This window comes from Mesoplodon mirus (assembly GCF_964341445.2).
Source record: "Mesoplodon mirus genome assembly, chromosome: 16".
Taxonomy (NCBI): domain Eukaryota; kingdom Metazoa; phylum Chordata; class Mammalia; order Artiodactyla; family Ziphiidae; genus Mesoplodon; species Mesoplodon mirus.
Window position 1 is genome coordinate 38,103,502 of NC_138992.1, and position 12,566 is coordinate 38,116,067.

Here is a 12,566-nt window from a genome sequence, read left to right on the forward strand (position 1 = left end):
AGTGTCAGAAATCCATGGAAAAACTCCCACAAGGGACAACCTACAATGGGGTTTGAGTCTGGCTCAGCAGTTCTTTTTTGTAATTGAACTAGACACACAAATCAATAACTGCACGAAGGCATCTGGTAGCACCAATTGTGTCATGTAGCTTAGCAAGTAGTACAGACAGAAAGAAACATCACAAACAACTGAAATATCCTATAATGAAGGACTCAGATAATAAAACGCTATGTGGCAGGCACTGAATGCTCTAAACGCATTGTCTCACTTTACCCTCATTCTAACCCTATGAGGGAACACTATTATCACCATTTTGCAGAAAACACAACAGAGCCTTTGGAAGGTTAAATAATTTGATAAAGGTCATGTTGCCAATTAGCAGTCGAATCACGAGACAACCTCAAAGCCAGGTTCTGAACAATTATACTATACAGACATTAAAACGAGGAGAAATGTTCACAATGTACTGTAAACACATATAAACATTCAAATGAAAAAAAGATAGGGCTTCCCTGGTGGCTCAGTGGTTGAGAGTCCACCTGCCAATGCAGGGAACACGGGTTCGTGCCCCGGTCCGGGAGGATCCCACAGGCCGCGGAGCGGCTGGGCCCATGAGCCATGGCCGCTGAGCCTGCGTGTCTGGAGCCTGTGCTCCGCAACGGGAGAGGCCACAACAGTGAGAGGCCCGCGTACCACAAAAAAAAAAAAAAAGAAAAAAGAAAAAAAGATAGAGTATGTATACAGACCAAAATGATCTTAGCTCTTACTTTTGGGCAATAGGATTTCATGTTATTTTATATTCCTACTTGTGCTTTTCTTTATTTTTCAAATTTCTACATCTGAAAAGAAATGCACTACTTTTAAAATCAGGAAAATACTGTTTTAAAAGACCATATGGAACTTACACTTCCAGCTTGCACATCATTAGCTATTTAGTTTTTGTTCAGACCAGTATATCACCTGTGGTACCCACAAATGAGTGCTTAGTAAATGCTCTTCAGGATGAAAATAATGCATAAATGCAGTCTGACGGCAAATGTCCTGTTTCATGAACTGAGAGAGACAGCCAGCAGCCTTCTCAGAAAACAAGACCCTGAATGTTTTGTGGTAATTTCCCCCAAATTAAGTAGAGAAAATCCACTTGAAAGGTAAGGCAGCACAATATGGCAGTCTGAATAAAAACACACTTTGCAAAGCATTCTTTTACTAAAAGCCATATTAGCTTTAAAGTCATTTGGATCATAGTAAGACTGACAGAGATATATGACAAAATGGCAACATAAAGGAGGAAGCGAACTTCATTTAGTGAACAATGAGATTAACAGTGGCCTGTGAAGGTGAGACTGGAAATTATTTCACTGATCCTGTATGATCAAGAGAGCATAAGCTATTGTTTGGTTCAGCAGATTTTTGAAAACCAAAAAACTAGATATCCTACTAAAATAACTCAGGAATTCTCATATCAAATACAAATTATGCAACTACTAGTAATATTTATAACCAAAGAAACTCACCCCAAATCGTTCAGAGAATTTTTTTAACTTTGTCCCGGTCACATGATATAGTAGCAAAGATTAAAACTCAAAACTCTTTACAGCTAGTTCTTTATGCTTGACTAAGAGATACCAATTTAGGCTACCATCTAATCTCCCTTCCCTTCTTTCCTCAGCCTAGAAATAATTTCTGTCCTAAGAAAGGTAAGAATACATAAGATGACCTTAGCAAGGTTTTCTTCAGTCTACCTTTGTAGCTTTCCAGTCCTATCACCACCCACTTATTTCTTCTCTCTATAAACATACTCCTCCGGTCATAAGGTAAATTCATTGGAAACTTTTACACCCTCATACCTCTGCTCTTCTTTCCCGTCCTAAGTATATGTTTTCTTGCTTCTTAGCCCGAATGAATCCTTCATCCTTCAATGTCATGTCCCTCTGAAGGCTTGTTCAACCCACACATGCAACTAATCCCCATCTTCTCTATGTTCCCATCTTATTTACACCAGTGCTTTTCTCCTTGTTTGACTCATCTGGGTATCATCGCCACCTAACCCTGGGCTGGGCATACAGTGGATGCCAATGCAATAACCAATTACTGAGCGCCTGCCATGTGAGAAGTGCTACCTTAGGGGCTACAGAGACAGAGATTATAGGCAGCTGTTTTCTGAATCAAGCTCACAATACATTGATTTGACAGCTAAGTAAACATGAATCACTGTTATGGCAGTATCAACAGAGAATTCAATCGTTTGTATATAGAATTTAACTAAAGAAAATAAGAAATGACACAAGAGTGGAAGTAGTGACCACCCTGGTCCATTGTTAACATTTTGTGGCATCTGGGGATGTTCTATAAGAGGACATGAATGTTTTCTATGGAATCAGCCTCAAAAGGTCAGTGTATTAAAAAGTAACCCTATTATCCACTGTCTTCAGCCAACTTCCTTCCCCAGCCCTCTTCTTTCTCTCTGTGATATCACTCTGGTTTTTCTACTAACTCAGACTTGAAAGCTCTGTAATCTTTGATTCCTCCCATTCCTGATCTCTCATATATAAAAGACATTCATTGATCTTTATTTACTAATATCCATGGGGGAATTTTCTGGCAGTCCAGTTGTTAGGACTCAGCACTTTCACTGAGGGGGCCTGGGTTCAATCTCTGGTCAGGGAACTAAGATCCTACAAGACACATGGCATGGCAAAAAAAAAAAAAAAAAATGACAAAGATATGTATTACATGAAAACTAAAACATATAAGTAAAAAGTAAAGATTTTACATTGTATAAGCATAAATCGAAGTGATTATCATAAGATTATGGATGAAGAGGTAACTGGATAATGTTTAAAAAGTACAAGAGAAGTGGTTTCCTTTCCTCTTGGAGAATATGACAAATTACCCAAATACCTACCTTAACCTCATGACTCATGGACTGACAAGTGGATTTCTGTTTTTAATATCAGATACAAAGTGCTGGGCTAATTATACTCCTTAGTTCATAGCATACCATCTTCATTGGCCTATTCAAGGCAAGTATCTTGCTTTATTTTCTTGTTTTTAATTTATTTATTCTCTTTTATCCTCATCTTCATTCCTACCTCCAACCCATGTCCTGGGTAGGTGACCATTCTAAGATATTTTTTGCTTATATGCCTTCTTGTAAAATGTGAACTATAATTCTGAGTGCATGCAAAAATTGTATGTATATGTATGCAACTGTATTATATATGTCACTCTATTTTTTACCTTTATTATCCAGCTTTATACATGTAAGATACATCCACGTTGAGATATATATATATATATTCCTTTGCTATATATATTAGTCTGCTGCTTCCAACTTCTGTATAACATACCCTGAGGAGCATCTACCACATTTACATGTCTACTCTCCCAGTGATGGACCTCCAGATGGACACTACCCCCCAAAATTAGGCCATAATAATCATCCTTGTTATGTACCCTTAGGGACCTCTGTGACAATTTCTTTGGGAAATATACTAAGGAAGTGAATTATTGTTCATTGGGTATGAAAATACATTTAAGTGGGCTAAATATTACCAGTTCGCTCTCCAGAATTGTGGCACCATGCTTCATGCCCACCAATAAATGTATAAGGAAGGGTTCCTATATCACCACAGCATCACCAATGCATTTTACATCTCTGCTTTAAAATGATCTCATTTTTAAAACTTGCATTGTTCTGATTGCTAATGAGTTAAGATCTCTTTATTCACTTGTTAGCATTCAGGCTTCCTCTTCTTTAAACTGCTTATTCAGAGCCTTTGTCCATTTTTCTATTAGGGTTACTGCCTTTTTCTTTTGATTTCTAGTCATTCATAGCCTACATATTAATCTCATAATGATTTTAGACAGTGTTAGTATCTTCTCCCATTTTTCCATCTGCCTAACAGCTTTGTGCATGGTATCCTTCATTGAACAGAAATTCTTAATTCTGATGCAATCAAATTCGGTAATTTTTTTGTCTTGTGGTTTGTGCTTTTTAAGTTGTGTCTGTGTGAAAGTGTAAAGGCACACAGGAGACAGATGTGGTGGCCCTATTCTTGAGGAAACAGCCAAGAGAAAAATAGATATACCTGCAAGATGTGGGCAGAAAGATCCACCATGAGGCTAGGTGAAAAAGAAGGCCATTGGGAGGGTATGACTTAGGACATGACTCTGCCACATATTATATGCTGTGTTACCTTGGACAAAGTGCTAAACCTCCCAGAGCCTGCCATCTGTCCAGTGTGAACAACACCTATCCCAAAAGACAATGTAAGTAAAAGAATCTGCACAATCACTAGCATATAATAGACAGGCTCTCAATAAATGAGTTCCTTTGCCCCTTTCCTCCTCATTTCCAATCCTGATTTGATGCTGAGAGAGGGAATTTGCAACCTGTGACATTTTGGAATCAGATCCTTCAGCTGACCCCACACCTCCAAATTCTAAGTATCATCTGTGGATATAGGCTCCTAAGAGCACTTCTGCTCATACTGCAATTAGATATCAGACAAAGATTAAGCCCTGAAAAAAAAAAAAAACAGTGAAAATGCTGTTTTCCTGATGAGACCAAAGGAGGAAAAGAGGACTGGGTACAAATAACTAATTATCTGATGATGGGACATTGGGCGTAAATTTGTTAGCATCTCACTAAGAAATGGATCAAAGTATTGGCTGTAGAATGTCTTCGTTTGGTGGATGTGCTGGGAGTATGCAGGAAGGCTATTTTAGGTTTCCATACGATTAAAACAGTGAGATTTTGGAATAAGCTTAAGCTGTAGCTTTCTGATCCATGTTGCTGAAGTTTTCAGAAAGAATTGACTGGTAAACAACCTCATTGTGATTTGACTGACGTTCATTTATCCTCCTCTTTCCTATGTGCCTTCACTTCAGATGCAAAACAAAACTTATTGGTATTTGGATATGACATAAAGACCTATGGAAATCACATAAGGCTAAAGGAAGCTTGAGTATGAATAGGTTTTGGGTTTCTTTAATTAAGTTTTTAAATATCCTTTTCAAATGTGTGATATTATCACAAATCTACCCATCAGGTCAATAATATTTAATATGCATTTGTATTGCATTACTAGGTACAGCATTAAATGAGATACAAAGATAAATAAGATGTGGCTTTTACCCCAGAGGAGGTCACAGTTTCTCAGAAGAGATAACCATGTGAACAATCAACTACAGTAAATTATGATCATTGTATAATATAGGCAAACAAAGTGCTATGAGAATGGAGATGAAAGAACAATTACATTTATTTAGGTTTAGGTTCAAGAAAGACTTTAGAGAAAAGATCCACTTTAAATGAGTCTTTAAAAATGAGCAGGGATTTTCCAAGCAGAGAAGGGTTAGGTTGGGCTGGGATTAGGGTTGGGTTAGCAGAGCTCCAGGAAGCAGTTTGTAAGTCAAGGAAGTATGAACGTGTCCAGGCAACAGCAGCTAGGACCATGGTGTGTGGCTAGGGAGGAACTAGACATAAGCCTAGAAGCACAGCCTGGGGTCACTTTTTTAAAGGTCATAAGAATTTGAACTATACCCTGAACAGTGAAAAGATTTTCAGTAAGGGAGTGACATAATGAGATCTATATTTTACAAAGACAATTGAAGCAGCAGTGTGGAAATTGATTAAAATGAGACCGGAGTCAGGAGGATCAGTTAGGAAGCCACTGTAACACTGTAGGCAGGAGATGTTAGGTCCTGAACTCTGATGTGAGAGTGAGAATAGAAAAATGGAGTCATTTGACATTTAAGTCTTGGTGACCAACTGAATGTTGGAGTGAGATAAATGGAAAGACTCAGTCATTCAACGAATATTTCTCAAAACTTTTCTGTGTATGAAACATCATGTTAAGAGCTAGGGCAGAGTTTCGCAACTTCAGCACTACTGGCATTTGAGAATGGATAATTATTTGATGTGGGGCAAGGGGAGGGCTGTTCTGTACACTGTGGGATGTTTAGCAATATTCCTGACCTCCACCCACTAAAGGCAAGTAGCACCCCCTCTCAGTCATGACCATCAGAAATGTGTCCAGACATTGCCACATTTCCTCTAGGGAGCAAAACTGTCACCAGTTGAGAACCACTGAAACTGGGATCTCTGATTTTGAGAGGCTTATTATCTGTAGAGAAATGCTTATGACATAAGCAAGTATAGGGCACAAGAAAAGCAGAAAGGAGGAAGTTGTCAATACTTCCTTGAGGATGAACAAGCATAGGAAAAGTCTCCATAGAGGAGGAGACATTCAAGCTGAATCCTTACATAAGGGCATACCTGACGGGACAAAAACATGAAAGCAAGATACCATATCAGATACTAGCAGAATTTTGAGGCTCTGAGCCTGAGCTCTTGGCGGTTGGCACTGTCATTAATGAAGATGAGAAACACAGACAAGATGCTGAATTTGTGGGGCTTGCAGGACATCCAGTAGTTCTTGGAAATGCAAGGAGGAAGTCTTCTCCCAGCTCTCCACAGAGAGCTCACAGACACCTAACCCGGGCACACAAATAAACTAATACACACTGTAATACTCAAGTCTAGAATTGGAAAGTTTAAAAAACTTCACTCTGGTTACATAAGGAATCTGCTACATAGCACATGCCTAGGAGAATACTGCTCTTGTGATCTTGTGATCATCTCCACTGATCCCTTGTGGATTCTCAGAAAAACCACAGCCTTTCTAATCTAGAAATATGTTACAGATTCATTTGTCAGCCATCTCTCATTTTATAGGTGACAAAATTAAGGCCCATAGAGATGAAATGACTGGGCCAGAGTCACACAACTAGTAGGTGGCTAAACCAAGGATATGACATGGGTTTCCTGGGAGATGAGATCTGCACCTGTACCTAGAGGTCCCTTTATGCAGACTTTACCCTATCTCCTGTGGGAATTTTTCCACACCTGGTCCAGCCTAACTCCCCAGTCTCCTTAGAGCTTAAAATAGCCCAGTTGCCAGACAATTGTTTATCTACCTTGAGCTCCATGGAATGAAGAATGGAGTGAAAGTGAGTCTTGGGACACCACAATAGATTCCAGTGAGTAAAATGCACTTCCCCTGGGTTTTTAAGGGCCCAGGAGCAATCAGTAGCTTGGCTCAGCTTTCCCGGGCAGATAGCCAGGGAAGAGCAGGCCCAGTGACAGAACCAAGAAATGAGGATACGAAAGAAAGGAAAATGAGAAAAAATGTCCAAAGGTACAGATACCAGTATCATCTGCAGTATAAGTACCAGCAACTTTTGAGACAGATCTGCTTCAGTCAAATGGATAAAAAGGGAAATCTTATAAATGAAAATAACATTAAAATATATGTATGTGAGGCAATACAGTCTAATGACTAAAAGCACAAAGTCTGGAGTTTGACAGCTGTTCATACCTGAACTTGGTCTCTCACTAGTTGTGTAACCCTGGGCGAATTACCTAATCTCTTGTAGTCTGGTTTTCTCATTTGTTAAAATCAAATCAAAACAAAACAAACAAACAAAACCCCCTAGACCTTTAAAGATATTGATAGTTAGGAGGGCTAAAAAGGAAATAAATATGTATATATGCTGGTGTCTAACACAGATTAATGACAACAGAAGGCAATTAAACAAACTCCTGGTTGACAATATAGAACCCAAGCTGAGGGGTCCCTAACACCTTAGAGGACTCTACCACCTATTCACACAGCCTCAGAGAGACCAAAACTAGCCATCCCAGTGGTACTTCCAGAATGGTACAGTGAGAAACTTGGCAGATCTTCCTCCCTACAAAACATTTAACTGGTAAAAAATATTTTTAAAAAATCACTTACAGTCTCTCAAAACTGTCCTAAGGGCATACAGCAAGTGGAGAAACATTCATTCAAGAAAATATACTAAATCTAAGTTAGAATAATGAGAGTCTGTAGCATTTGGCCATAACCTGCTCCCTTCTCCCGTCCCCAACTGCATGTTAGAGAAACTCTATTATGGCCACTCCACTCCAAGAAGACTAGGTCCCCATTCCTCTACCCAGCCCCTACTTGTATGGTGGAAGCCCTACCCCAAGTATAGCTATGAGAAAACTGGGACCCTGATCACGGCTATCTTAGCTCATTCATAGGCAGAGGTCTCATGCTGAGAGAGGCAAGCTGAAAAGACCAGTAGCTACCACCATTCCCTTCTAGCACCTGCCAGGGATATCACTCTGGGGAAGCAGGCCACTATCACTATGCCTAGCTCCTGGGGACTCCCAGGGAAGAGGCAACGCAGGAGGATGAAGAGCTTTGCAGTTCTTAACCAGGGTAGTGACTTTATTGGGAACAGAACATAGAGAATTCCATGCCTAAGGGTGTTGTTGGAAACGATGGAGAGCTTGGTAGAGAACAAGTTACGGGGTACTGGTAGCTTTATGATACTGCTAACAACAAGCAAAATGGCAGAACAATCAGAAGTTTAACAAAAACAACCAGGGAGGAAAAAGCGACCAAGAAAAACCCTCCCTAGATCACAATAAGCCCTGGGGGTTGGGAAGGCTATCCACATGGTCCTACTTAGGAACAATCAAAAACAGGACATGGGTCAGATTGAAAACATTTTCCAAGCTGCACACAGATCCATCAACAAAGGGCAGAAGCCTTACTGGCACAAGAGGCTCAAGCACAACCTCTAACCAAATACTGGCTGAAAAATAAGCTATTCTGACACAGGGGAAAATATTATTAAGCTAGGCTTAATAGATAGATTGATACAGATTATGCAATCTGAAGAACAGAGAGAAAAAAGTGGAGAAAAATGAGCAGAGCCTCAGAGAAATGTGGGACACCTTTAAGTGCACCAACATACTCATAATGGAAGTCAGAAGGAAAAGAGAACAAAAAAGGGATAGAAAATATATTCATAGTAAAAAAAAAAGCTGAAAACTTCCCTAATTGATGAAAAACATTAATCTATACATGAAACTCAACAACCTCTAAGCAAGATAAAAGCAAAGAAATTCCCATCTACATATGTCAAAATTAAAATGTTGAAAATGAAAAATAAAGATAAAAATCTTGAAATCAGTAAGAGCAAAATGACTTGTCACAAGGAGCATACCTCATTTTACTGTGCTTTGCAGATACTGTGTTTTTTACAAATTGAAGGTTGTGGCAACCCTGTGTGGAGAAAGTCTATTGGTGCTTTTCCCAACAGCATTATTTTTTAATTAAGGTATGTACATTGTTTTAGACATACTGCTATTACACACTTAACAGACTATGGTATAGTGTAAACATAACTTCTATAAGTACTAGGAAACCAAAAAATTCATGTGACTCACTTTACTGAAATATTCACTGTATTACAGTGGTCTGGAACCAAACCAAATATCTCCAAGGTATGCCTTTACAGGGGAATTCCAGTAATATTAACAGCTAGCTTCTCATCAGAAACAATGGAAGCCAGAGGACAACAGAATGACAAATTCAATGTGTTGGAAATAAAAAGCTGTGAATCAAGAATCTTATATCCAGTAAAACTGTGTTTCAAAAATGAAGATTAAATAAAGAACTAAATATGGATGAAAGCTTAGAGAATTCTCTGCTAGTGGACTGGCTTTGAAAAACAAACAAAGAAACTAAAGAGAGTTATTCAGGCAGAAAGCAAATGACACCAAACAATAACTTGAATCCTTATCCTCACAAAAATAAAAATAATTGTAAGTGAATACTATAAATAACTGTATGCCAAAAAAATTACATAATTTATATAAAATTAACAAATTCCTAGAAAGACACAAACTACTAAAACTGACTCAAAAAGAAACAGAAAATCTGAATAGATCTATACCAAGGAAAAATATTGAAGTAGTAGTTAACAATCTTCCCACAAAGAAAATCCCAGAACCAGATGGCTTCACTAGTGAATGCTACCAAAAACTTAAAGAATTAATACCAATCTTTCACAAACTCTTCTGAAAAACAGAAGACAACATAATACTTTTCAACTTATTCTTTGAGGCCAGAATTACCCTGATACCAAACCAGACAAAGACATCACACAAAGAAAATAAAACTACAGGCCAATATCCCTTATGAATATACATGTAAAACTGTTCAACAAAATACTAGTAAACTGAATCAGTAACATATAAAAAAAGATTATACACCATAACCAAATGGGATTTATCCCAGGAATGCACGGTTGGTTTAACATCTGAAAATCAATTAATGAAATACATCCAGTTCAATGGGGAAAGAATAGTCTTTGCAACAAATGATGCGCAGATAACTGAATGACCACAGCAAAAGAAAAAAGTTGGACTCCTACCTCACACCTAAAATTAACTCACAGACCTAAATGTAAGAGCTAAAATTATAAAACTCTTAGAAGAATAAATAAAACTCTTAGGAATAAATCCTTGTGACCTTGGTTTAGGCAGTGATTTTCTTTTTTTTTTTTTTTTTTTTGCGGTATGCGGGCCTCTCACTGTCGTGGCCTCTCCCGCTGCGGAGCACAGGCTCCGGATGCGCAGGCCCAGCGGCCATGGCTCACGGGCCCAGCCGCTCCGCGGCATATGGGATCCCCCCAGACCGGGGCACGAACCCGTATCCCCTGCATCGGCAGGCGGACTCTCAACCACTGCGCCACCAGGGAGGCCCTAGGCAGTGATTTTCTTAGCTATAACACCAAAAGCATAAGCAACAGAAAAAAAATTAGATAAATTGTGCTAATTCAAAATTAAAGACGTTTCTGCAGTAAATACTACCATCGAGAAAGTTTAAAAAAAATCCATAGAATGGGAAAGAACCTTAGTAAATCACACTGATAAGAGACTTGCAACCAGAATACATGAAGAGCTTTTACAATTCAAAAATAAAAATTCAAATAGCACAATTAAAAACTGGCCAAAGGATTTGAGTATACATTTCTCTGAAAAAGATACACAAATGGCAAATAAGAACATGGAAGGATGCTCAACATCATTAGTCATTAGAGAAGTGCAAGTAAAAACCACAGTGAATATCACGTCATACCCACTAGGGCAGCTATAACCAAAAAGACAGATAACAATTGTTGACAAGTACGTGTAAAACTTAGAAGACATCAGTGAAAATGTACAATGGTGCAGTCACTTTGGAAAACACTTTGGCAGTTCCTCTGAAAGTTAAACACAGAGTTATTATATAACCAAGCAATTCCACTCCTTGGTACATACCCAAGAGAAATGAAAATATATGTACATACAAAGACTTATGCATGAATGTTTATAGCAGCATTATTCATAATAGCCAAAAGGTGGGAAAAAAAATATTCATCAACTGATCAATGGATAAATAAAATATGGTATATCTGTAAAATGGGAAATTATTCAACAATAAAAATGAATTAAGCACTGATACATGCTACAACATGGATGAACCTGGAACACATGCTACATGAAAGAAGCCAGTCACAAAAGAAAATACAGTGTATTATTTCATTCGTGTGAAATATCCAGAATAGGCAAATCCATAAAGACAGAAAGCAAATTAGTGGCTACCTAGGGCTTAGGAGGGTGGTAGGAAAGGGATGGAGCATAACTGCTAATGAATATAAAGTTTCTTTTGGGGGTGATGAAATGTTCTCTGATTAGATAGTGATGGTGGTTGCACAATTCTGTGAATATATTAAAAACCACTGACGTGCACGTTTCAAATGGGTGAATATTATGGTATGTGAATTATATCTCAGTAAAGTGGTTTGTTCTTTGTTTTGGGGGGGTTTTGGGCTAGGCCGTGAGGCATGAGGGATCTTAGTCCCCTGCCCAGGGATTGAACTCTTCCGTACCCCCTGCAGTGGAAGTGCAGTCTTAACCACTGGACCCCCAGAGAAGTCCCGATATCTCAATAAAGATGTTTTTAAAAAGCTGACCATCTGCTTCTCTACTGGGTATTTCTCTTGGCATTAGAGAAGGCCAAAAGTTTCTATAAACTTTTTAAAGAAGCTCAACTAGCTTTTTTCTAGAAACTAAAGTTGACCCTTGAACAATGCAGGTTTTAACTGCACAGGTCCACTTACACGTGGATTTTTTTCAACAGTAAATACAACAGTAGTACATGATCTACGGCTCGTGAATATGCAGATGCAGAAACTCACGGATACAGAAGAAGCAAACAGTCTATATGGAGGGCTGGCTGTAAGTTATACACGGATTTTCAACTGCGTGGAGGGTGGGTGCCCCGACTCTCGTGTTGTTCAAGGACCAACTGTAGTTCCTTTGCCATAGGAATATAGTCCGTGAATACATGCACAGTCCATGAATAGTCCAATACCAACTGATAGCTCACTGTTGACTGGTTTTATATCCCTGATCTAAGCATTTACATTGTCTGATGAGGCTGAGCCAGAGTGCTGATAAGTAAAGATAGCACGCCACCCTAGACAACCCCTTGCATTAGAGACCTCAGGTTCTGTAAAAATAATTACCTCAAATCAATTCAATGTGCAAGGCTCTGTCCCATATTTCATTAATTCTAAGAAATTCTGTACACTGAGGCCACTTGGAAGAAGTCATAGTTTTTATAACCTATTTACATATATCTCAATTCTCTACAGAATGATACTAATGTTAT

The 12,566-nt window shown here is 38.6% G+C and overlaps 1 protein-coding gene across 2 annotated transcripts in view; it reads right to left on the minus strand.

The window, feature by feature from the left end:
* Window positions 1-12,566, minus strand: part of CPQ (carboxypeptidase Q) — a 508,335-nt gene that overhangs the window by 385,216 nt on the left and 110,553 nt on the right. The gene's annotated exons all lie outside the window — the stretch shown is intronic.